This window comes from Polistes canadensis, unplaced genomic scaffold, assembly GCF_001313835.1.
Source record: "Polistes canadensis isolate GaletaPanama2010 unplaced genomic scaffold, ASM131383v1 scaffold_74, whole genome shotgun sequence".
NCBI classification, from domain to species: domain Eukaryota; kingdom Metazoa; phylum Arthropoda; class Insecta; order Hymenoptera; family Vespidae; genus Polistes; species Polistes canadensis.
In genome coordinates, this window is record NW_014569621.1 from 231,894 (window position 1) to 257,308 (window position 25,415).

The 25,415-nt window shown below is 37.6% G+C and overlaps 1 protein-coding gene across 3 annotated transcripts in view; it reads left to right on the forward strand.

The window, feature by feature from the left end:
• The first annotated feature begins 1,636 nt into the window (after positions 1-1,636).
• Positions 1,637-25,415, forward strand: part of LOC106786430 — an 87,818-nt gene continuing 64,039 nt past the window's right edge. For 2 of the 3 annotated variants that reach the window (XM_014747812.1, XM_014747814.1), the window contains exon 1: positions 1,637-3,273. The gene's annotated coding sequence lies outside the window, so the exon portion shown is untranslated. The remainder of the gene's footprint in view (positions 3,274-25,415) is intronic. The other variant, XM_014747813.1, reaches the window with a different exon arrangement.

A 25,415-nucleotide genomic window follows, 5' to 3' on the forward strand; every position in this document is an offset into this window, starting at 1 on the left:
TGAATTTTCTAAGTAAATGAAAGATAAAATGGATGGTACCATCATTGTCATCGTCATCGTCATCATCATCATCATCATCATAAAAACCATCTCGTATTTTTTCTTATTTCTTTATCGGTCAATTTTCATTTAGTCTCGAGCACATTTCTAATCGAGTTCTACGGATACATTAGGATAATACTTTTTAGTACGCCAAACGAGCGAGCATGTCTCCGGTTGGGAAAAAAAAAAGGGAGGTGCCCGGTTCTCTCGGAGAGGCGAGAACTCTGTTCTGTTATTGGACGAAAACTTACCCTCGTTCGCGTATCCTCGTGCTACCCTTCGTTGCACCGGCCGAGCATGCGCTCTCTTACCGAGACCACCACTTTGTTCTCGCTTCCGCATTGGAAAGAAAATTTGCATAGGGAGTTTGGGATTCGGGTGAAATAAAAAGGGACGACGTAAGGGAGAGGGCTTGTTTTTTTTTTCTTTTCTTTAGGAAATTACGTTAAGTTTAATTAGCGTTAACGTAATCACCACACATTGCGAATCGTATTAAAATATTTTCAAGAGATCATATTACTATTATTCAAAATCGTACAATATAAATTGTCCAAAATCTTTTATAAATATATATTTTAATATAAAAGAAATACATTTGTATTTAAAAATAAGATCCAGTTAATCACGAATAAAGAAAAAAAAAAAACCAAACAAACTCCAAACGAGGATTACGTTAATAGTCGAAGAAAGAACGTGTGGTATCAGCCCAAAGAGTTTTGCGATAAGAATCGTTGAAAGAACTGGACGATGTAAAAACGAGTGGGAGTGTCCTTTTAAAAAAGGGGTTGCGACGATTGGCCAGTGCAGGTCTTTCAATACACATGCGAAGCTAGCAAGCAAGTACTCTACCCTACTAACCACCCTCGCGGACGATAGAAAATGAGTTTTCGAAGCTAACGACGCAGGAGTTTCGTTCGTTCTAATCCAGGGATCGATAAAGATCTTGCAATCGAGGACAACAAAAAAGGGGTTGCTAATCGTCTGAGAAAAAAAAATAGAAGGGGTGAGAGCAATATAGATGACTATGACGACGACGTCGGCGTCGACGTCGACGACTATGAGGACAAAAAGAAGGAGTAGGCATCGCGACGGTGAACGACGTCAAGTTCCATCTCTCTCTCTCTTTCTTTCCCTTTTCTTTTCTTTCCCTCTTTATCTTTCTCTGACCGTCTCCCGGAGGCGGGGAGTCGTAGTGTTGCGCGCGCGCGCTCAGGGGTGGGGCATCGCTCAGCTGGGTCGAGCCGTTCTACGAGTGGTGGGGCTCGTGGAGTCAAAGATGCCGAGTGGTGGGGGGTCTCCTCGCGCTACCGAACCTCCTCCGTCTCCTTCCCGAGTAGTTTCGTCTCTCTCTTTCTTCCTAGGACCGCTTGGCGGCGGTGGTGGCGGCGGAGGGGTTCAGTCATCTCGCGCCAGCCGAGCCACGCGCATATTGCTCCTCTTCGATTTCGATTTCGATTTCAATTCGATTCGATTCGATTACTCGCGACAGTATTTCTTGGCTTGGTATTCTATCGCGAATTTTTATTTTATACCATACAACAATATAACAATATCAATTATTAATAATAATTATTATAATAATATTAATAACAATATATAACAACACTCAACAACGATAGGAACGAACGAACGAACGTTATTGTTTCTTTTTAGTCCTATTTCGTTAAATACGTTAAAGGACGAGGACGATAATTGTCTCTCTTTCTCTCTCTCTCTCTCTCTCTCTTACTCTTTCTTTTTGTTCTTCTTTTTCGCTCTTTTTTTTTTCGACACTGAAAGAGCGCAAGTTCGGAACTGGACCGCCCTCTCCGGACGGAAGCCACGGAACAACACCCCCACTCGACTCCCTCCACCAAAGCAAACTACCACCTCTACCTTCGCCTCTTCCTCTTCCTCCTCCATCTCTTGTTCTTCTTCTCCTCCTCCTCCTCCTCTTCGTTCTTCTCGATTGAGAGAAAGAGAGAAAGAGTGAGAGAGTTTCACGCCAATCCCCCACTTTCGAAAAGGAGAGAGGCAGATACTCAACGATAGAGCCTCCGGCACACGGGCACCGAGAGTACCACGCGAGTGGAGAACCCGTGGCTCCGTCGCGTTCAACCCCCCGAAGAAGACCGGAGGAGCTAAGGATCTAAAGTAAATCTATTATACGTGATAGTATATATCAAGAAAAGAAAATTATTCTCTCTGTCGTTCTTGTGTCGTCGTAAACGATTAAACGACAAATTTTCCCTAGCTCCGGTTGGTCAAGCATACGCTTATCTAATTATCTCTCTATCGTCGTTCGGTTTGAGAAAGGAAAATAACAACGCAACTGCTTCGAGTGCTGGTGGTGGTGCTGGTCCATCGTCAATTTGGAGAATGGAGAACGTGAGATCGTCGAAGACGTGGAAGAAAAGCTATCGATAAACGCGGGGTGGTTTCCGTAACAAGGGCTGATCGAATTTCCTCGACTAACCGAGGTGGATAAGGGTACGCGACGCGTTGACCACCCCGTTGATTGAAAAGAAAAAGAACCTTTTTCCGCGTGGAAAATGTGAGTGCCACCGAGCAACGTTTCTTCTGTCTGCGGGTGCCTTTGGTTCTTTTCTTTCTTTTTTTTTTTTCCTTTTTTTTCTTTATTCTCCTTCTCTCCGTTCCGTTTTTTCTTTCTTATTATTCTCTAATTATATATTACGAGAATCTTCTTCGGGGGGCTCGCGAGTAAGGTGTCGCGAAAGAAAAAATACTTGGCCATTAAGAGGAAAAGTGTTCGTGAACGATTAGGTGTGAGTGATTTATACGTATACTCGAGAGGAGCTGACTGTGGTGCTTTATTTCCTTCCTTCCTTCCCTTCATTATTTCTTTCTTAATTTTATTTCCATTTTTTATCACTCCATCCTTGTTATTTTATCACGGAAGTGCGCGAACTACGATTTCGTTTTGATCGAGATTCGAATAGAGAACAAAACGTGTTAACTCGGCATTGATAACGAGTTATATTATTTCCCCTTTTCCATTTATTCATTTTCCTTTACAATTTCTCTATTTCTATTCCCTCCCATTATCTTTCATTATTTTTTTGTGTGAACACGTTACATCTCGTCGTCGTAATAAAAAGTGTTTTTGGAAGTTTTTATATATTTAATAACCAGTTGGAAGGATTCTTGATCGTCGTGCCGACGGACTATCATGCTAACTTTAAGTGCGATAAGTGGAAGGAACGAGGATACTCGCTGAAAAGGATTTTCAAGGTAAATTATATTTTATTATTTATCCATCTATCTCCTTTTATTTCGCTATTTCTATCTCTTTCTCCTAATCATTTCATTAAGAAACGTGAAACGTTGTCGAGCAACATTGAAAATCTTCCGACTCGTAAATAGACTTATAAATGCATTTAAATACACACATGCGCACCCGTTCGAGCGCACGCGCTCGTACATACATATAAACACATACGCGTATATATGCATACACATATATACACACACACATGCTGCTACTACTTCTAACTAGAACTTTATAACATTTTCTTATGTTCGGTAGAAATAGAGCGTAAATAATCGCACATAAATAGCCAACGTTCGAGCTCGAACGGTGCGACCTGTGAACCGTCGAGAGAGTATCGAGAGATACAACGAACAGTCGATCTCAATCGTGCGATATTCAACACCTCGATTTAAAACTTGTTTTAAAACTTACAAATTATCCAAGATTTTTCTTTATTTATTATGATTTTATTATATAAATCTACGAAACTACGAGGAAACAACAATTCTACCTAAGTACGACTTTTAAAATGCGTTTAAAGTTGAAATTCTCTATCTTTCTTCTTTATATCCGCGACGTGAAAATACAATGTTAGTGAAAAAATATTTGAATTATGCTCGCTCGACTGCTCGAATGTTCGTCGTCGTTGTCGTCGTCGTCGTCGTGCTTTATCGCATCTGAAAGCTGTAAAACAAGTTGGCATTTACTCTTTGCCACGAAACGGCGACGAAAACGACAAAGAGAGCCGGATGCATTTTCATTTGATGCCGCGTCTAGAAATTTTCTTCTACTTGATTTCATCTCGTTTAGTTGCATAGTTTGCCAGGATAATACGAATTTAGCATCGTTAGAATTGTTCCGAAAATTCTTCGGTTAATAAAAAAAAAAAAAAAAGAAACAAAAATCATCTTTGAGTGTACAATAAATCTGTCTGTATGTATGTTTGTGTATTTTTGCGAGTGAAAGAAAGAGAAAGAGGGAGAGAAAAAGACCGAACGATAATTTCGCGTAGTTCGCGCCAAAACATATTTGTCTACTTTTATGCTCGGTAATAAATCAGAAAATTCATGCGATCGTATAGATCTACAGATCCTTTTCGGTTTTACTTACCTCTCTTTCCATCTTTCCTTTTTTACTATCTTTCTATCATTTTCTAATACGACAGACGTCCAAAAAAGAACGTTCGTTCTTAATACGATCGAGAGAAAATGAAAGTCAAATGTGCCAGGCAATAAAGTGAAGATAATTCTACGTATGTTAGTTTCGAATACAAAGCTTACCGCCTTGGAATTATATGAAATAGTTCTTAAGTGCTTTGTGCAATAAACTTCCTCGAATAGTTATCTTTTTTCTTTTTTTCTTTTTTTCATTTCCTATCGTTGACCATGATGATTTTCGTCGGAATTAGGAGAAGAACGGAGAAAAAGCATCGAGCTAACGTAAACGTTTTTTATATTTCTTCGGACTAATTTTTATTACAAACCAAAACAAAAATATGATTTTCGATAGAAGAAAAATTAACATCGAGTGACAGTCAATGCAAATAATTTTCCTAATATCCGAATAAAATACAGATTCTCTCTCTTTCTCTCTCTCTCTTTTTCTTGGTGAGAAAGAGAGAACGAGGACAGCAGCAAGGGTAGGGAGATAGGTGCGGGACTGAGGTGGAAGGAACGGGTTCTAGTTTCGTCGCGAACTCTCTTTCGCGACCTTGCACACCCGAAGAATTCGACCTCGATTCCAGGCGAAACAGGAAGGTTTCCCCGCGAGATTATGTCATTTCCGTTCTCTCGTCTTGTTTTTGCTTTTTCCCACGGAAGTCGTCGCGGCGCTGGTTCTCTCTCTCTCTCTCTTTATCTCTCTCTTTCTTTCTCTCTCGACGCCCACCTCTTCCAGCATCTCGTTTTTGCCAAGAGTGCCAGGCCTGCACGTTTCTCCCTCGTTTTCCTTCTCTCTTTCTCTCGTTCTCGCTCATTCTCACTCATTCTCTCTCTTCCTACGTATAAATAAATGTTTCTTTTTTTTCTTCTACTACTTCTTCTTCTTCTTCTTCTTCTTCTTCTTCTTCTTCTTCTTCTTCTTCTTTTCTATCTTTTCCTTTTTCTTTATTTTTACAAAACAAAACTCCTAATTGACAATGATAAATTCGTTGATGTTGAATTTTTACGAACGAATTAATGGAAAATCTCGTTATCGAGAAACAACGTGAAACGTCATTAATTAGCGTTAACACGTCGAATCGCATACTTCTATCACCTTTGTGACCCGCCGTCGTTTATTCTTTCAATCGGTGACCAGATGGAGATTCATCCATGACCGAGAGGTTTTTCTATTCCATTTATATTATATTGTTTTATATCTAATCGTAGAATTTTCTTGCTTATATACAGGAAAACGTGTTAAACTAACACGCATGTATAGGATAATGATTTCATGAAATGTAAAATTATTTGTAACTATTTCTCTCTCTCTCTCTCTCTCTCTCTTTCGCTGACTCACGAGAAGGAGACACGCGTATCTCGGTGTGTTTCGGTGACGTATTGTTTTGAATCAGGTAGTTTCGATTGACATTTTATATTGCAATCCGTCTCTAAGGAAAACAACACAATTTCCTACTTTATTAACGTTTAGTATTGCTTAGAACGTTATCGAAGTCGTATTAGTAATGGGAAGAGCTCATTCCTTCGGGTTCCTTCGAGATTACGATACGAATGACTAGAAACGAAGAAGAAGAAGGAGAAGAAGAAGGAGAAGAAGAAGGTTTGAACGACGAAGAACGATAAAAGAGACGTAAAAGCGAGGAAAGGGAAACGTTCAGGTATATACTCTTACGTAGATACATACATATATACGTACAAAGAAGAGGAGTAAAAGGAGTAAGAGAAGGATGGGATGGGATGGGCGGGAAGGGGCAGGGGAAAGAGGAGAAGGAGAAGGAGGGAACAAGAGATAGAGAGAAACGCGAAGGTGGAAAGAGAGTAAAGGTTGGTCCTGAACGTGGCTGCTGCCGTTGTGCTGCTGCCCGAGTAAGAGAAAGAAGGAAAACGACAGGTAGCGAGACGAAGATAGAAGGTACTTACTCGTGAAACGAAAAGGGGTGTACGGGGGAGGCGGGGAGAGAGAGAGAGAGATGGAATAACGTAGTAGAGGAAGAAAAGCTCGAAACAATTGGAGGCGCGGAGGCGGCCGCATTTCATGTTGCTTGGCATCGGCTCCCTTTAAAGAGTCTCTTGCTTTTTGTTAGCTCTTCGAAAATTATGATTGTTTGTCCGCGAGATTTACTGCTCGGAGGCCCCCTTGGCGCAGCACATATGTGTATATAGTACATATACGTACATATAAGGTGCCCTCGAGGGGTATCTCTCTCTCCTTTTCTCTCTTTTTCTCTCTTTTTCTCTCTTTTTCTCTCTCTTGCACTCCCCTTGCCTCTTCTCGAAAGCTGACGGAGGGAGAAGGAACTCTACTCCGAGTTTACCGAGATTAAAGAATCTGGAATTTACTGCGCTCGTTACCAAACTAAAACTTATCTTTCTCTCTCTCTCTGTTTCTCTTGCTCTTGCTCTTACTGCGTCTTTCTCTTTCTCGTTAACTAGCTCTTTCATTATTTCCTTTTCTCTTTTTCACATCTTTATCCGACTACGTTCCAGCACGTAATCTCAACGAGAACGAAAGATTAGAGTGCAGTTATTTGAACATCTTCCACAAAGATTCTACGTAATCTAAACATTTTCTAAGGTGTTTTTTTTTCTTTTCCCTTCTTTTTCTTTTTTTTATGTGTGTGCGTTTTGTTTCAGCGACTACCTTAATCTAACGAACGGTTTTAAAATATTTAAGAAACCTTTTTCTTTTTTAAACGTTGATTAATTAAAAGATAAATTGAATGCAAATTTGTAACATTAAAAGGGGGAAGGGGGGACGGAGTATGACGTATCTATGAATTTTGTGAAAGTTTCGAGAGAGACGATAGTAAACGCGTGTTGGGTACACATTAAAGAAGGGTAAACATTAAAAAATGAGAAGAAGAAGGAAGAAGAGGAGGAGGAGGAGGAGGAGGAGGCATTTTTAAAAGAGGGTCGTGAACGAGATATAAAATCTTTTTAGCGTGAGTCTCCGCGTTATTTTGCCAAATGCATGAGAGAACATTATCGGATTTCGGTAAGAATTTTCATCGTAAAACGTCCTATCTCTCTCTCTCTCTCTCTCTCTCTCTCTCTTTTTCTGTTCGTTTCGGTCCGCTTGCTGTATATTCGCCTGATTTATTTCGGATCTTATTGTACCTCCGAACTAAACCAGTCCGGCTCGCGCGTACAACCAAAAAGTGGCTTCTCTCTCTCTCTCTCTCTTTCCTCTTTTCTTCTTCTTCTTCTTCTACTTCTTCTTCTCTCTTTCTTGAGCCGCTTCGAACGATCGCTCTATAAATTTCACGAGTCTTTCGAACCCTATATTTTCTCGTTATCCTCGCGTTTTGCACGACACGTTTTATTAAAGCACGGTAATTTTACGAGGTCCAGCCTTCTCCTCTCGCGTACGATCCTCACTCTCTTTTTTCCTACTCGTTCTTCCTCTTACTTATTTCGTCTCTTTTCTTCTCTTTCTCTCTCATTCGCTCGCACTCGTTCGTTCTTTCGTTCGTTCGTTCAAGCCAAATTCGCCGTAGGTATCATTTCATTTATTTTTCCTTTTTTTCATTTTTTCTCTCTCTCTCTCTCTCTCTCTCTCTTTCTATCTATCTCTATCTTTTATTTTCTTTTATATATATATTTCTTCAAACCTTCAGCATCGTTATTCGGATCAGATATTTCATAAAAAGACACGAAGAACGAGGAACGTAAAAGGATTGGCTTGATTGCCAATCGATCGTTACGCCTATTTTCAACGTTTCACATGGCGATAGACTTACTTACTTTAATACTCTTTTTTATTCGACAACGTCAGAGTCAAATCATTTCTATGCGAGATAAGACGGTGGTGACGTTTATGGGACGGAGAGGGGGTGCAACGGTAGAAGTAAGGTAGAAGAACGTATACACGTTCGAAGAAACCGAGAGAAAAATTACGATTAGTATATGGACCATTCTCGGTTTCCTCCTTTACCCTTATTCATCTTATTCTTCTTCTTCTTCTTCTCTTTCGTTCTCGAAAGGGTGGGTGAGAGAGAGAGAAAGAGAACGAGAAAAAGAGAAAGAGAGTGAACTCACGGCAGTAAAAGGTCTAAAGTTTTTAATACTTTCAGTTGTTTTTATGGCGGCTGGCGTTGGCTCCTTATTTTTTTTTTATTCTCTTTTCTTTCTTTTTTTTTTATGTATCGTCCCACCCGTCTCTCTTCCTTCGGTTGGAACGTACGATTCTCTTACTCTCTCATATGAGAGAGAGAGAGAGAGAGAGAGAGAGAGAAAAAGGGAAAGAGAAAAGAATAAGAATAAGAAGCAGAAGAAGAGAAAGAGAAAGAGAAAGACTGAGGAGGCTCTCCTCTGATGTACGACTTAGCGGTCCGCGTGAAAAAATCCCATAAAGCAGTAAAAAAGCACGAGGTCTGTGGGCCAGAGTAAGAGAGGTGAGGAGAGGAGAGAGCGGGCGAAGTGGCCCAATGGGCCCAGCAGTATCGTCGAAGGAATTCCTCTTATGACGAACCATGCGTGATTTTTTCTCTTTCCTTTCCTTTTCTCTTCTCCCCCCACTCCAGCCCACCTCCCTTACTCCCTTACTCTCACTCTTTCTTGGTTCTCAACCCTTTTTCTTTTCTTCTTTTTGCCAATCCGAATGTGCGCGCTTATTCGTCTCTTTCGGTTCGTCTTCTTTCCATTTTCTTCCTCCCCGAAGATGCTTTCTACCAGTTTCTCTCCCGAGAGATCTTTGGTTAGCCACACGTCCAAAGAATGACAGAAAGAGAGAAAGAGAGATAGAGAGAGAGAGAGAGACAGAGTCTCAATGGACGAATTAAAAAGCGAAGACTGAAGAATGTCAAATGACAAATGACGGACACATGTGCCAAGCACACTCATATTATACGCGTATTATGTACTTGCAGGTTAAATACGCGTGTTAGAGGATGCTCCTATGCAACCTACACACACACACATATGAACATATACACGTATACACGCATACGTATATTTATCTCTATTCTTCTTCATCTCTCTTGTATTCTCTACGACCGTACTGGAAAACGTTAGCTCGAGCTTTCAAACGAAGGTTAGTTAGTTCGCTTTTCCCCCCTTTCCTTGCCCCCTGCTCCACCTCTTCTTCTACTCATCATCCTCCCTCTCCTCCTCTTCCTCCTTGTTCCCTCTTCAACCTCCTTCTCCCCCCGTAACCCCGTCGTCCCATTCGCGCAAAACTGTCAGCACGGATTAGTGCTATTTTCGAGATTTTACTCGGTCGTCGCGACTGGACGCAAGCTGTCTCAGGAGGAATATTTACACGCATACAATCGAATTACTCTGTTGCCCGAGATCTCCTTTGAGATCTTAATAAACGAACGAGAAACGAATGAGTTAAGATAAACGACGTTAGAAATTTTCTAAAAGACATTTTGGAGAAATTATTATGCAATATATAACACGTTTTAACAAAACGTATTATCAATTGATTTACGTTATTATGTATTTCGTAACGTTGTATAATACGTCCGTCATTGTTTTTAAAATATTTGTGTGAAATAAATTTGAAAAAAAAAGTAATTAATTATGAATTAGAAGTTTTTAACGTGTAAAGTTAATGATGACGTATGAAGGTTATGAATAGTTATGGGGGAACTAGGTATAAATTTGAATTACAGTAGGAACACCAGAATCCGATTGCTAATTCAGTAGGTTTTCAATTATGTTAAACGCCCAAAACGATAGAATTTTAACTCGTGAATATATATATATATATATATTATTGATGGTTATAATCATGGTAGGAGGTGACTAATCAATAGTTCTCGATTTTCTTCATCTCTCTCTCTCTCTCTCTTTGACGTTGTACACTAAGCATATAAGAAATCTATGTTGTATCAGTGCTCTCTGTCGACAATAATCGTCGTTGTCGTTGTCGTCGTCGTCGTCGTCCTCATCTTCATAGTTGCTCAACAAACACCGATCTTGCTCTTTCGCATCGCATAAAATCGCATCGGTAATTACGAGCTGGTACGTCCTCTTTCCACCCAACCCTTCCCCTCTCCCCACCATCTCCCTACCCCATCTCGCCATCGTAATCGACGTCGTCGTCGTATCTCGTTGATTTGTAAAAGTGTTTCATAAAACCGGAATACTGGCTCACGTTATAATAATTGTTAATTATCTTTATCGTCGGTTAGTATCGATATAATGTTTGTATTTTTTATTATGTCGAGTTAGGTCAGGAAATGAATATGTTTATTTTTTCTTCTATTTTTTCGACCTTTTCTATTCAAATTTTGCTATTTGAAAAAATTGAATATTCGTCGTATTGCCAGGAAATGATTAAGCTTTTTTTACCTTTTTTTTTTTTTACTTAAACAATCTTTTCTATTCAAATATTTTGCTATTTGAAAAAATTGAATATTCGTCTAGTTGCCAGGAAATGAATAGGTTTTTTTTTTTGTGTGATCTTTCTTTCAACCTTTTATATTCTAATTTTATTACAAGAAAGGAAATTTAAATATTCTTATCGATACTAATAATTTACATGGATCATATTATTTTCATAAAATTATTTTCTTTATAAATTTGTAAAAAAAAAGTACGATTGTGTTTATTCAATATTTTTGAAAGATCGTTAACAAACGTTCGAGTCGATTACTGTTTGTTAAAAAAGAAAAACATGTAGAGTCAAGTCGAGTCGAGATGTTTAATGGGACTTTGATTCATTCTCGTCGTTTGTCCCCTCGTCATTCTGTTTAATCAAAATTTTACTATACTTAAACTTTAGATTCCAAGAGATATATCATATAATGAAAAGAAAATTGTACAAATTTACGTAGAATATCATAGGAGAAACAACTCTAATAACCTGTATCAATGCATACGTAGGTTTTAATTAAAATATATGTTGTAATTAAAAATTCGATTAATCTATCTGATAAGTTTAATCAATTTATATCATCATTTACACATTAATCGTACCGATGTTTCAATGTATACCTATTTCTATCACAACTGGTCAAATGACTCGTGTACAATTGTATACTTAACCCACAAAAATAATACCATATAACACATAAGAAATTCTATTGTGGAAAGGTTTAAAAATGGGTCGATTCGATATGTCGTTGCGATATATGTTTCATGTGGCCCTTAAAAAAGAAACCAAAATACGTGTTACATAAAAATTAATCCACAATTTTAAAACGGATAAATAATCGTAAAATCGAAATGTCTTAGAGATATCGCCGTTATTTATTTTTTATTTTTTTCATTTGTCATGAGACATTTGAATGAATTATGATTGGTAGGATGATCTTCAGCTCGTAGTCGTATGTGCAAAGAGATATAAAAATATAAAGAAAGGAATAAAGAAATAAAAAGAAAAGGAAAGAAAATAAAATAAAATAAAATAAAATAAATTAAAGAAAAGAAAAGAAAGAATGAGAGAAAGAGAGAGAGAGAGAGGAGTCGTCGGTGTAAGGCCGATCGAAGTTCTTCTTCTTCGTCCGTAATTTCAGATAGAAGTCGGTGTCTGCCGGGTGTTATTAAACTCGATAGGCCAACCCGACGTTTCTTCTCCCTCGCGGGTGTTCCACGGCTTCAATTTAAATCGGTGACTCTGCTCTTCTGTCTCTCCTTTTACCCCTCTCTTTCTCTTTCTCTTTCTCTTTCTTTCTTTCTTTCTTTCTTTCTCTTTTAACTACACGTACGCGTACCTACTATCTCTTTTCCTCTCGTGCCAACAACGAAGACAAAACTAAGAAGAAGAAGAAGAAGAAGAAGAAGAAGAAGAAGATGAAGAAGAAGAAGAAGAGGATCGTTGCTTGAGGGGCCCTTTTCTCGATTCGTTTCTTCGTTTCTTCGTTCATTCGATCGTTCCTCAGGTTCGAGCAAACGTACTAGTACGAAAGAAACGGAATAAGATCTACAAGCTCAACCCAAGAGGAATATAAAAGGGATAAGAAAGAGAACGAGAGAAAGAATGAAAGAAATAAAGGGAGAGAGAGAAAGAGAGAAAGAGAGATGAGAACGCGATGTTCCTTCGAGTTTTAACGATAACGACCGGTTATTAACTCGTGATAATTATCGATTTTAATTATCGATGCGAGTCGCCATTAACCACCAACCAACCAACCACCACAAGACCTCCTCTCCTCTTTTTTTCTTTTCTTTTATCGTCCTCGTCGTTTCTCTTCTTTCTCTTTTTCTTCTTCTTTTTCTTCTTCTTCTTCTTCTTCTTCTTCTTCTTCTTCTTCTTCTTCTTCTTCTACTTATTTATTTCTTATTCTTTTTACGATATTAAACACAATGAAAATTTCGATGATATTTTTCTTACGTTTGATAAATTTTTCATCGTATTATCTATGAATGATTTCAATGAAATCGTTGGAATATACGAGGCTTCGTATATTTTCTCCGATCATTTGTCATTTGAATATTGACAAGTCAATGCCAGGAGGCCAGCTTAAGAGGAAATATCCATTTGTCATTATGATCTTTTAATCGTCTCTTTCTTTCTTTCTTATTAAAACAACTAGACAAAGTACGATTTTATTTATTTCTTTTTTCTTTCTTTTTTTTTTTTTTTTTTTTTCTGTCTCGCGAGATATATCGGTTGCTTATTATTTTCGCTTCGATAATTATTACATTTGAAAATATGTATTGCTGGAAAATGTATGTACTTGATAAAAAGAAAAAAGAAAAAACAACGAGACACTATGCGAGAGGAAAAAAATCTGATACAATCCGGTGTGTCGTATACTTAATAATAATAATAATAATAATAATAATAAAAATAATAATCAGAGATATGCGACGAATGATTAGATGCAATTCGTAGCCTGTCGAGCAGGAATGTTAAAATTTTTAAAATGGTGCATACAAAAGTATGCAATAGAAAATACACGTATTATTATTATTATTATTATCATTATCTCAGGCTGTCGACGCTTTTTGATATTTTGAACTGTGCATTAAGAAGAGAATCATATTATTAAGAAAAATAAACAAATAAATAAAAGTGTGTACGTAGGTAGTAATAAAAAATACTTGGAGGGGGATAAAAATAAGACGACGGATACAGATGGATGGATAGATCAAAGCAAATGTTGTAAGAAAAAAAAAAAAGAAAAGATCGAAAGCAATGAACGTAAAACACGCAGCCAGTACCGTATATAACGTTTTGCTCGTACGGAAGAAGGGGGATTCATGCAATGCAAATTCTTGAATACGACGAAGACGAAGACGAAGAGACGAAGAGACAGAGACGACATGCATGTAATAACGCATACAAGATCTTTGCGCACGCGCAGCTTAGTCTCGAAGGTAGAAGGTAGGGAAAAAAAAAGATAGAACGAAAGGGGGAGGGAGGGAAGGAGAGGGGAGATTCGTAAGAAGGTACTAGACAGAGAACGGTGGGGGTCCCCTTCTCCTATCGAATGGGTGTACTTATTCTTATGGTAGCCGACATGTGTTCTTAAAAAATCCTTAAGGAAGTACCTGAGAACAGGAAGTAGCTAGGAGAAGGAGTGTCTCTTTTGCGACCGGTTCTTCTCCTCGTGTTTCCACGACAACTATGAAAACGAAAACGACGACGACGACGACGACGAGGATGGAGAAGTGGGGGGGGGGGAAGGAGGGAGAAGGAGAAGGATAAGGAAAAGGAACGATAGTCGCACGAGTTCGACCGTTATTCAAGAATTAATTCATAATTAGAGCGGCCCACCTATCGCGAGCCTAACCCACATTCCATGTTATAAGCCTCCGCTTATATACCACAGCCTCCAGCTTTCCAGCTTTTCTTCTTTTCTTATCGTTTTCTTACTCGCGTACATGCATATACACATATGCAAACGTATACACACACAGGCATCCTTTTTTATCGGTTATCTCCTTTCCTCTCGTGCGTGCGCTTTCCTACACATTTGCGTACACGCGTGTGTCTGTTCTATGTATTTTGTTGTACACTTACAGCGAAACGAACCCATTGCCATTTTGCATGATACGATGGTGTTTGTAATGACGATGGTGTGTTAGTATTCTATAGTATAGGTTGCTTTTATCGCGAGTACACACCGAGCTACGCACAATCGAGGAACCTGCGTGCCGTGTCGCGAGCTATAGTTCTCGTCCCGTTGATGTTGTCTGCTCGAGTTCTCTTGGCTTTTAGCTGAACGATACGTTTACTAGTAAGAAATAAAGAGAGAGAGAGAGAGAGAGAGAGAGGGAGAGGGAAGTGAGACACTCCTAGAGAAGAATGCACGAGTACGCCTCTCTTAAGAGTTAGAGTGGATCATCTTTTGATTCCTCGATCCTTTATATCGATTATAGGATTCTTTATATTTTCTTCTTTGTTATAGTGTTGAATGATAAAAAGATTATTATGAGATTTATTAACTTATTCTCTTATGTTTTTTTTTCGCTTACTTATTTATCTATTGGTTACGCGTCAAAGTAATAATTTGATTTCTAAAGAAAAGGATTAGAAAGTAACCAAATTTGATACTTTCTCTCTCTCTCTCTCTCTCTCTCTCTCTCTCTCTTTGTCTCTTTCTTCCTCCTATTCTCTTTAATGTCATAGTCGTTTATGCGATACGATAGGTATTTATTAGATTTGTGATAATACAAGGAACGACTGTTACTACTGCTATCTGCCTTTATCTATTTAAATCGTGGCATGAGATTGTCGAGTCTCATAGATCGAGACGTTAATCCGATTGTTTAGTGGGAAATTCCAATGAGATATACTAGGGAAATCTAGAATAATTTATGAAATACGTTTATTCCTTTCTTTTCGCAAGGATTCACTCCTGTTTTTTTTTTTATTGTTTAAATCAAATAAACTAAATAAAACAAAAACGCATACTTGTTATCTATAATTTATGATAAATTTAATCTTACGATCCTGTATCATCTCTCGACCATTGCTTTTATCATAATATTATATGCTTATTATAGGTACCCGAAGTATCTTCTTTTTGGTTAAATCGTAAGAAGGAAGTGGTAGAGAAATCGTAAAACTTAAGTTGTGGTCCGCGATATCGAATGGCCACGGCCGGACTCGTCGCTATCGCGGGTTTACTCGCTTCCGATGCTTGTAAAATAACGTCGTTCTTTACTATACCAAAGTAATATATGTATATAAAGAAAGAGAAGAAGGAGAGAGAGAGAGAGAGAGAGAGAGAGAGAGAGAGAGGAATTGCAAGGAGACACTCCCGAGAGGAAGAATGCATCGGCCACTACCAAGTAGGTCAAACTCGCGAGTTTACGTTCCAACAGGCGATCGACATCTTCGATCTTTCAACAGGTTGCTTACTCAGTTTATATATTTTTTATTATTATTTATTTCTTTTTTTCCTTTTTTTTTTCTTTTTTTGCAAATAAGTGTTACCTCGTATTAATCCCTCCGAAACATATAATGACACATTTATTTTTAGATTACATAGATAATTCATCTCTCCCCCGAGGCGTGAAAAACATTTTTTCTTTCTTGTCTTTTAATTATTACGATCAATTTTTACGTTTACCTTAGCAAGGATAATCTTTTGGTGAAATCTCGATGAGATATAATTATGCTCGCGGTTTATCATATCATTTATATATATAATACAAAATAATTGTATTGATTATAAAATCAATGTTGTCTTTTCTTTTTCTTTTTTAATTTTGTTGACTCATACAGTTATGTACACCGTCATAATGAATTCGACACAAACGTGGGATATTCGTTTCAATTGATTGAAACATTTCGCAAAATATATTAAATTTGATATTACAATATATTAAATAAGAAAATAAAAATATAATAAATAAAAAAAAAAAGGAAAAGAGAAATATATATTTCGATTGCATAACGATTCACAAACCAAATCAAACCAAAACCGTACGTGATAAAACGAAGAATTTCGACAAAAGCGGAAATCGATCGATTTCTCGCTGACGCCGAGGATAAGGGGGTCGTCGGCCTAAACTCGTAGGAGGAGGTGAACGAGGTGAAGGAAGTGGTGGAAGTGGAGGAAGTGGAAGAAGTGGAGGTGGCTCGCGTGTTTCCTCGAGTTTGCGATCGTGCACACTGCACCCCCTTCTCTTCTTTCACCTCCTCCTACTTCTTCTTCTTCTTCTTCTTCTTCTTCCCCTTTCCCTCTTTATTTTTATTGTAATCTTTTGGGTAAAATCATCGAGTCGTTTAGTTTCGGGTCTCGATAGTGGAAAAATCGGTGAATAAAACAACGACGAGTAATGAACAACCGAAGAAGTCCTTCGTCGAGGATCGATTCACGGTCGTTGCACTCGATTATCTTCGGGTTTATATCTCGCGCGTTTAAAAAACAAACCGCCGAATGATTTCGTCAGAACGATATAAAACTTTACGATGTTATTCAAACAAAAAAGGAAAAATAAGAAACAAAAAAATATAAATGACAAAAATCGCGTCATCCTCTCGTCGAGAGTGCGAGAGAGAGAGAGGGAGAGAGAGAGAGAGAGATGTTTCGTTCGACAAAATAACAAACATGTGAAAATAGGATGATCGAAGAACGGGTTTATGTCATTTCGTTTTCCCCACACATATTCTTATTTCCTTTTCGTTTTATTTTTTAACATTTCCTCCGTGCACTGTTAAGTCATTTCTTATATGAGAAAAATAAAAAAAGAAACTATTTTTCCCTTCGAATTTTCATTTAGAAGAAAACAAATCATAATAATATACAAACGATAATAAAATTAAAAAAAAAAAATAAATGCATTTTGATATTGGTGACAACAATATACGAAAAAAAATAATTACACCGCGATATATTAAATTCTCGTTAAGACTAACTTATGTGTGATATTATTTTTTTTCTTTTATTTTTTTTTTTTTTTTATTCAACGATATTCGACAAAAAGTTAATACGGATCTTTTTATTCGACCCCGCGAATTGTTTTAGATTAAAGTCAATTCTTATTAGAGGACAGACATGTTTCATTGTCAAAGCCGTCACTAACACATGGAATAATAGGATATTACGAAATTTAGTGAAACTATTTGACACGTCTCGTGAGAATCGAGCGAAACGAGATGAAGACGAGAGCATGACCGCCGGGTCTGGCCCGGCCAATCGTAAATTTAAATTTAGAGACCAAGAGAGACGGAAAAAGAAAGAATAAGAGAGAGAAATAGATAGATACTCACGCGAAGAGAACATTTATTCTCTCTCTCTCTCTCTCTCTCTCTCTCTCTCTCTCTCTCTCTCTCCTTCTTTCTTCTTTCCTTTCTTTTTTATTGGTCGTTTTCGTCTACACGACAAATCCACCCTGGTGGCAGAGATCTTTCATAAAAACTATCATCCCCCTCTCCCTCCCCCTTCCCCCCTAAGTTTCTCCTTTTCGTTTTTCTTCATCTTTCTCTTCGAAAGGTTTCCTCCTTTTTCGCGCGCGAGCATGCCCACCTCAAACAAATTTGAATTTCAGAAGGACTCACGAATTGGCCGGGTTTTATCGTAAATTGTCGTTAGGACCTCTAGGAAAAAGTTGTTTCGATTTTCAAGTCCCCCCTCCCGTGATACTCGTCTTCTCGTCTCAATAAGGAGACGATCGTTCGTTCGTTTCGGCGTGGAAGAGGAAGAAAGGAAGGAAGGAAGGAAGGAAGGAAGGGCGATCAAGTGGGGGAAACCCTTTTCGTGGAGAGTCCTTGTAAGAAAGCGACGTGCTACTGGCTTTACCTTTTTTTTTTCTTTTATTTTTATTCCCCATTCCCTCCTCCCTCTTAAGATCACCAGAGAGGAGAGAGAGAGAGAGAGAAAAGTATAATCGTGTATTCTCATTTCGTTCTCTTTGATTTTTTCGTAGGATCATTTTGATTTATTTTAGAAAATTTTCGTATTCAAGAAAAAAAAAAACCAAGGAAAAGTTATTACAATAATTGAGAAATAATTCGGATAAGCATACTCTACAAAAATATATCGTTTAACATTTGAAATGACACATTATATTGTCGATAGGTTAGGTGTAGTGTTAGGAATTATTTAATTTCATTCAAACAATATATATATATTTGCGAAAATCAAGTAGAATTATCTAGATAAGATGACAAAGTAAATTCATCGAAACGATTGTTAAGAAACTTCGTAAAAAAAATGAAGATCGTATTTTAGAAAGAGATTAATTGACGTGTGGGTGAGATCGTTTACTCGTACTTATGTTTGTTTTACAATGAGGATAATTTTGATACGAGAAAACGAAGAAAAGGAAAATTAACGGAGACCGAAACATCTCGAGGCTGATTGATAACATTGGACGAAGCACGTCGTGGCCCTGTGCACGTTTTTAGTGACGGTCCTACGAGAATTTAGTGGAACACCTCTTAATCGTCCGTATACGCGTCCGGTAACGCTTGAGTCTTCGCACCACGCGTTTAGCGAATTTAATTTAAACTTTAAGTTAAATTAACGATAACGAGCGAGCATTATTTCATCCGGGAGAGAAAGCTGAAACATTCGTACCAACACCAACGTTTTATTCGATTTCGTACTTTTATCTTACACGGAAATGAAATACAATAATAAAGAGTGAAAGGGACGCGATTGATTATTTTTAATTGAAATTCATTTTTTTTTTTTTAATATACCTATGCCGATGATTATGCGATACCGAGAAAGAAGAAATTTATTCGAGATAAAATAAATTAACGATTGATCGATACATTGAGATGTCCTATGTAGATTGTAAATATGAAAAGTTTCCAGTCTAACAAAGTTTCGCAAAAGAAACGAAATTATTTCTGAAAAATAATTACAATTTATTTCTATTAAAGAGTTTAAAACTTTTCAATTAATCTACGTAGCGATGACTCATCATAGGGGAATGACGATTAATAATAAAAAGATATATTATTAGAGATAAAACAAACAGATTAGAAGGTAGAAATTCATGAGTAAACAAATGAATGCACAAGTAATAATGATTTCGATTAATCATAATAATCGTGCATTAAGAAAATAGAGAGAGAGAGAGAGAGAGAGAGAGAGAGAGAGTGAGAATGTAAGATGAAAATCTTCATTAACTCTCTCTCTCTCTCTCTCTCTCTCCTACTCTTTTTCTATTTCAGTTATATTTTTATTTTCTTGCACATTAGAGTAAAGGCAAGTTTCGAGGAACGTTATCTGTAGGGCGCGTGGCGTTAATTGTTCGATACACGGCCACCCACACCCGGAAGTCGACTTCCTTGTCTAATCTCGAGTTTGTACGCGGGGGAATTTACTCCGTCTTCGTTGAAATTCCATGCACGTTAATGGGACCTTTTTACCGTTTGCCGCTTCGAGTTGGCGATAACGTTTACGGTTCAAACTTCTTCCACTAACAGATCGAATCGCTTTTGGATCGTGTATACCTTTTAAAACAAAACAAAACAAAATGAAGAAAAAAAAAAAAACGGAACAAAAAAAAAGAAATAAGTCTCTTTTAAGGACTCGATTATCGGACTCGAGACTTGCCTCGGAAATATTCGAAAGCGTTCAACGAGGAACGGAGAGGGAGGATCCGTGCGTGTAGGTGCGATCTTTTTTCTCTGGAGTTTCTTTGTAACTGGGTCGTCGTTCGAGTCTCTCTCTCTCTCTCTCTCTTTGGTTCTTCGTCTTTCGGGTGTGGCTTTCGGGGCCCAAGCATTGTTTTCACGAAATTACGATATCGTTGTTATTAATATTTATATCCCAACGACTTGTGTTAAAACCCGACGACAAAGATCGTACCGAGAGATCTTTGGACTTTCTAAAAGAGAAGAAACTTTTTCTTTTAACTTTGATTTTCTCCATACAATGTGATTCTTGTTAATCACATCGAATTCGAGTAATTATATCAATTATTTGATCTAACGAGAAACAGTTATTAGATAAGATTATAAAAGGAAGAGTGTATTTTTATTTCGTATATTCTGGGGGGGGGGGAAGGGAGATTTAAAAAACATTTCACGACAATTGTTTTTTTATTTTTTTCAAATATTCTTTTGATTCGGTATGGGATTGCGTTCTAGTAATCACTTTGAAATGTTCTAGTCGTATGTATAAAATATGCTCGTCATGGTACGATTACTCGTTAAAATATTTCAGGTTAACACGGGAAAATAAGAAATTTTATAATTGGTGCGATTGATTTACGTTACATTTTGTACGTAATCAAATTTATTATGTTGAAAATATATTATTATTAACTTTCAAATCGCGAATTTTATCGTATGTAATTAACTCCAAAGTTATCTAAATAAATATAATGAGACTGCTATGTAATGTAGAAGAAAAATGAAAAAAGAAAAAAGCAAAGAAAAATGTAGAAAAATAATGAACGTTGAAAGAATGTCTATAGTCTTTGGAGTAGTCTATCGAAATCGTGAAAACGATTAAATACTAGTCTCCCTCCCTCTCTCCCGCCTATCCCCCCTTTTTCATACGATAGTAAAGTTGCCCCGGTGTACGATCTCGATAAGAAGGCGGAGCGTGTCGCGCTAGGATAATTAATTACTTTGAAACGATAGCAGAACGTTACAGTATTGTAGCATTTAAAACGCAAACCTCTTAAATATAATAAGTAGGAGGAACAAAACGGAAGTTCGGACGACGATGACTATGACGAGGAAAAGAGTGTTAGGAAAAGTTTCTCTTAACGCAAAGTTAGTCTTCGTGGACGCAGCTGTTCGATAACAGCCAACCTAAACCAAATCAGGAGCACTTTGGAATGCGACGGTAGAAAAGCTGATTGACATTTCGGGGCCGTAACTCGTTTGTCAGGGGAAAAGCCTAACGCGTCCGTTTCTCCCTACGATATTGGTCAGCCATCTTTTCTTTTTTTTATATAAATATATATATCTTTATGTTATTCGAAATATAAGTATTTTTTCATTTATTTATTTATTTATATTTTACGTGTTATTATCGTGTTAATAATTAATATGATAATATGAACGAAATGACTTAAATCGAGTAAAATATTGTTCCGATATCACATTAGACAAAATAAATTGTAAAAGATCGTTCATAGGATGTAATAGATACCTTTCTTTTCTCTTTTTTTGTTTGGTTTCGTCTGGATAGCGATCGATGATCCATCAGGAAAGATAGCTCGTCCTTTAAAACAGAGACAAACGAGCCCTTGGCGAGGCACGAAGGAAACCCGATTGGTCGATCTACGACAAAGTGGGCGAACTCGGTGGTTCCGATGGTCTCGCAATATTCAGCATATCCATCCATCCGTCGAGCTATCGGTCGAACCATTCATCCATCGATCCACCCATCGATCGATCGATCGATCGATCTATCCATTCGTTCGTTTGTTTCGTTCGTACGTTCGACACCGGTCATACATCGAAGCTCGATTCCTTAGCGAATGCCAGGAGTGTTGATAATTTATTTGAAAGACGTGCGTTGAACGTGTCCCACCTTCGCAATCGTACGGTGTCCGTCACATTCTGGATTTCGCGCCTTTTTCGTTTCTCTCCATTGTCTTTTGTCGAGTGTCGTCTTATACGAGGATGGGAGGAACGAATCAAACTCGGTTGGCCTTTTTCGGTTGTCCCCGTAAGCGTAAAAGTTCGTGCGTCGAGATACCGATGTTTATTAAAACGTACGTATTGTAATAAAAAGAGAAAGAATACAAAACCGGACGCGCATTTTTTTTTTCCTTTCCTTTCTTTTTTTTTTTTTATAGTTGCCGGGAAAAGTCACGCGTCGTCCCGTATAATGGCTGGTACCTACACCTTGACGTTCATCGTTCGAGCTTCTTCTTCTTCGTTCTTTATTTAATTCTTTCTTTCTTTCTTTTCCTTTCCCCTCTCTCTCTTTCTACTATCGTTAGCGAACATCTCGCGAACTCACGACGAAAATCACGATGAGCCGAGTGCTAGGATCGCCAGGTGGCATATCCGCTTTCATCGGCCGTCGCGAATCAGCACGACTACACTCGCCCCCACCTCAATTTTCTTATTTCTAACATTTCCTACAACAATACAACCTCACGGTAGTTTCATTCTCTCTATCATAGTTCTTACTCATCAATTTCTTTCGTTAAATTTGTTCACGCAATCTTATATATTTATTTATTCGATTATTTTTCTCGATGTGTAAATTATCCGTCGTACACGTATGTGAAACATAAATTCGATCGATTATTATTATTATTATTTTATTGAATTAGTCTTCTATTAAACCACACAGTTTTTTGACGTTTGAAACGATCGTAATTGTAATTATAATTATCTCGAATGATCCACATTAATTAGAGAATGAACGTTTCGCGATATTATTTAACGCAATTACTACTACTACTACGTTTGTATTTTTCTATTTCGTTTTAGTATTAACGGGTTAGGTTTAGTTAGTTATCCGCATGTCGAGATAATTAGGGCTCATTTACGAAACATCGTTCGATTCTAAGCTCGACGTAAATGAAACGAATCGAGCCAGACGTTCGATCCATCTGTGTCCTTTTGTAAAAGACCATCCAACGGCGCTTACATTAATTCGCGCATGGCGCCAACCATGGAATCGACGTAACACGCTTCGTTTCATCTCCCGGATGGGAGATGCGGCCCATTTTCGATCCGGCAACACCGATGATACGATCGCGTGCTCGGAATCACTCGCATTTAAACGACACGAACACGAATACGAACACAAACACGAACACGTAAAAGAAGAAGAAGAAGAAGAAGAAGAAGATGAAACTGATGATGATGAAGAAGAAGAAGAAGAAGAAAACGTCACTGAATCGTCTTTCATCGAGTACTCGTTTAAGCGAAGTTTGAAAGAAAATTGGAAAACATTATCGCGATAAAAATCATTGCAATGCCTTGTCATCGTCATCGTCATCATCATCGTCATCGTTTTTGTTGTTGTCGTCGTCGTCGGACATACGATTGGTATATTTTCATTATGAAAGAAACGTTGCATTGCGCTAGGGACACAGTCGCGGAATTTAAACGAGCGAAACTCGACGAAAATGTCAATGAGAGAGGAGGAGTCGCGTTCGATTGCGAGGCGATATGAGGAATTCGAATATCCAATAATTACGAACTTAACTCTTCCTTTGGTTCAAATTAAGAAAGAAGAAAACAAAATATTTTAAAAGAAACAAAAATAAGAAATAAAGAGTAAGGGAAAATAAATAATGATATTATGTCAGTCGTGGAAATAATTCGTAACGTTATTATATATTTTCTTACGATATTATATTTTCAAATTCTTATATCTAAACGCAGGTAGTAATAACGTGATTCAAGGATTATTAAATTTTTCGATCGATATCAATTTGATAATATTGCAAATTGTGCATTTTATTATAGAAGAAGTTAAATAAGTGGCTGTAGAAAAGGAAAGGTGGTACGAGTAATATTTCCTTTCAAATTATACGCAAATTTGAATATAACTGATAAGAAAATTGGTCTTCTCAAGATATGGGCCAACTAAGTACTACTTACAAAAAGTAATCATTGTATTTTTTATTATACCTTGCGAACACTCTCCGAATATTCTTGTTAGATTAATCTTGAATTAAAAATTCTCATTGAAACAATTAGAAATATGAAATAATCGTCGAACAGTTTGCTGCGGTATGTAAAAAATTTGATAAAAAAAAGATTGCATTCGTGAGAGGCAAATTAACAACGACATAGTAGGTATAGACCAATAATCCTGTGACTCACTGTACAAGAGTACAATTTTCACGGTTTTTAAGCTACTAATACGAGTAAGAATTTCAAGCCCGTTTTATTCTTTTCTCGAGTACGAGCAATAAGAGAAGAGAAGAGAAGAGAAGAGAAGAGAAGAGTTATTTATATAAAGAAAAAGAATTTCAGTTCCATTATCCATCGTCCATTTGAATTTTCAACTCTGGTAATAACGACTAATACGAGACAAATGAAGCACACACGAGAGAAAGAGAGAGAAAGAGAAAAATAGAGAATGAAAGAAAGAGTGAAAGAGTGAAAGAAAGAAGGAAAGAAAGAAAAAGACAGGGAGAGTGGTCCGAAGCGAGGGAGTCGGACAAAGCAAAATAAGTAAAAGAGAGAAAGAGTTAAGAAGAGAAGGAGAAGACAGAAAGAGAGAAAGAGAGAGAGAGAAACGATCGGCTCTCGCGATGGAGTTTCTCGCGGGGTGGGGTGGTGGGGGGAGGAAGAGGAAAAGAAGAGCGAGAAGCTGTGATTAATGGAGTCTCCGCGGCGAGCGAGAGCTCCTCCGGATAAGATCTCCGATGGAATTCCCGTGGCTTTTATATTGGATTTCTTTTAAATTCGTTACTTTATCCGGCACTATGTTAATAGCGGTCCGATATGAGAGCTCGCGGTTAAGAGGAGTTCATTTATCATTCCGAGGTTCTCCTCTCTCGCGGACGCGTTCTTCTTTCTCTTTCTCTTTCTTTCTTTCTTTCTTTCTTTCTTTCTTTCTTTCTTTCTGGAATGAACGAATGGCCTCGAACTTTCTCGTTCGTTGTATTCCCTGCATTAGGCACGAATCCTATCCCAGCGTTTCTTTCTGTCTTCTTCTTCTTCTATTTTACCGGCATTGTTTCCTACGATCGATCGATCGTTCGAAATTCAAACTTCAATTAGACCGAAAGTATTATTAGATATCGTGGATGTATTGTTATTGTTCATTGATTATCGTTATTATATACGTTTACGAGATCGAGTATAACAGGAACAACGTGTATACGAATTTGAAAAATTCTATAATATTTCAATCGACGGATAAATTCGTTTCAATAGAAAATTCGTCAAAATTATACGTGTATAGGTTTGATGAGTAGCATGTTCGTGAGTTAGCACGACAGTTAAAAAGAAGATCGTGAAAATATTTTTATGTGCTCGAGTAGTTGAAATGAACAGGATGCATGGGATAGAGGAAGGGGGAGGGGAGGAGGAGGAGGGTATAGCAAAGTGGAAAAGTTTGAGCAGTTCTGTTGTTGCCGATAGAAAATAAGTAAATAAATGTAATACGCGTAGGTGGTGGTGTTCTTTTCCTCTCGTAGAATAAGAGAGCAAGTTTATTTCA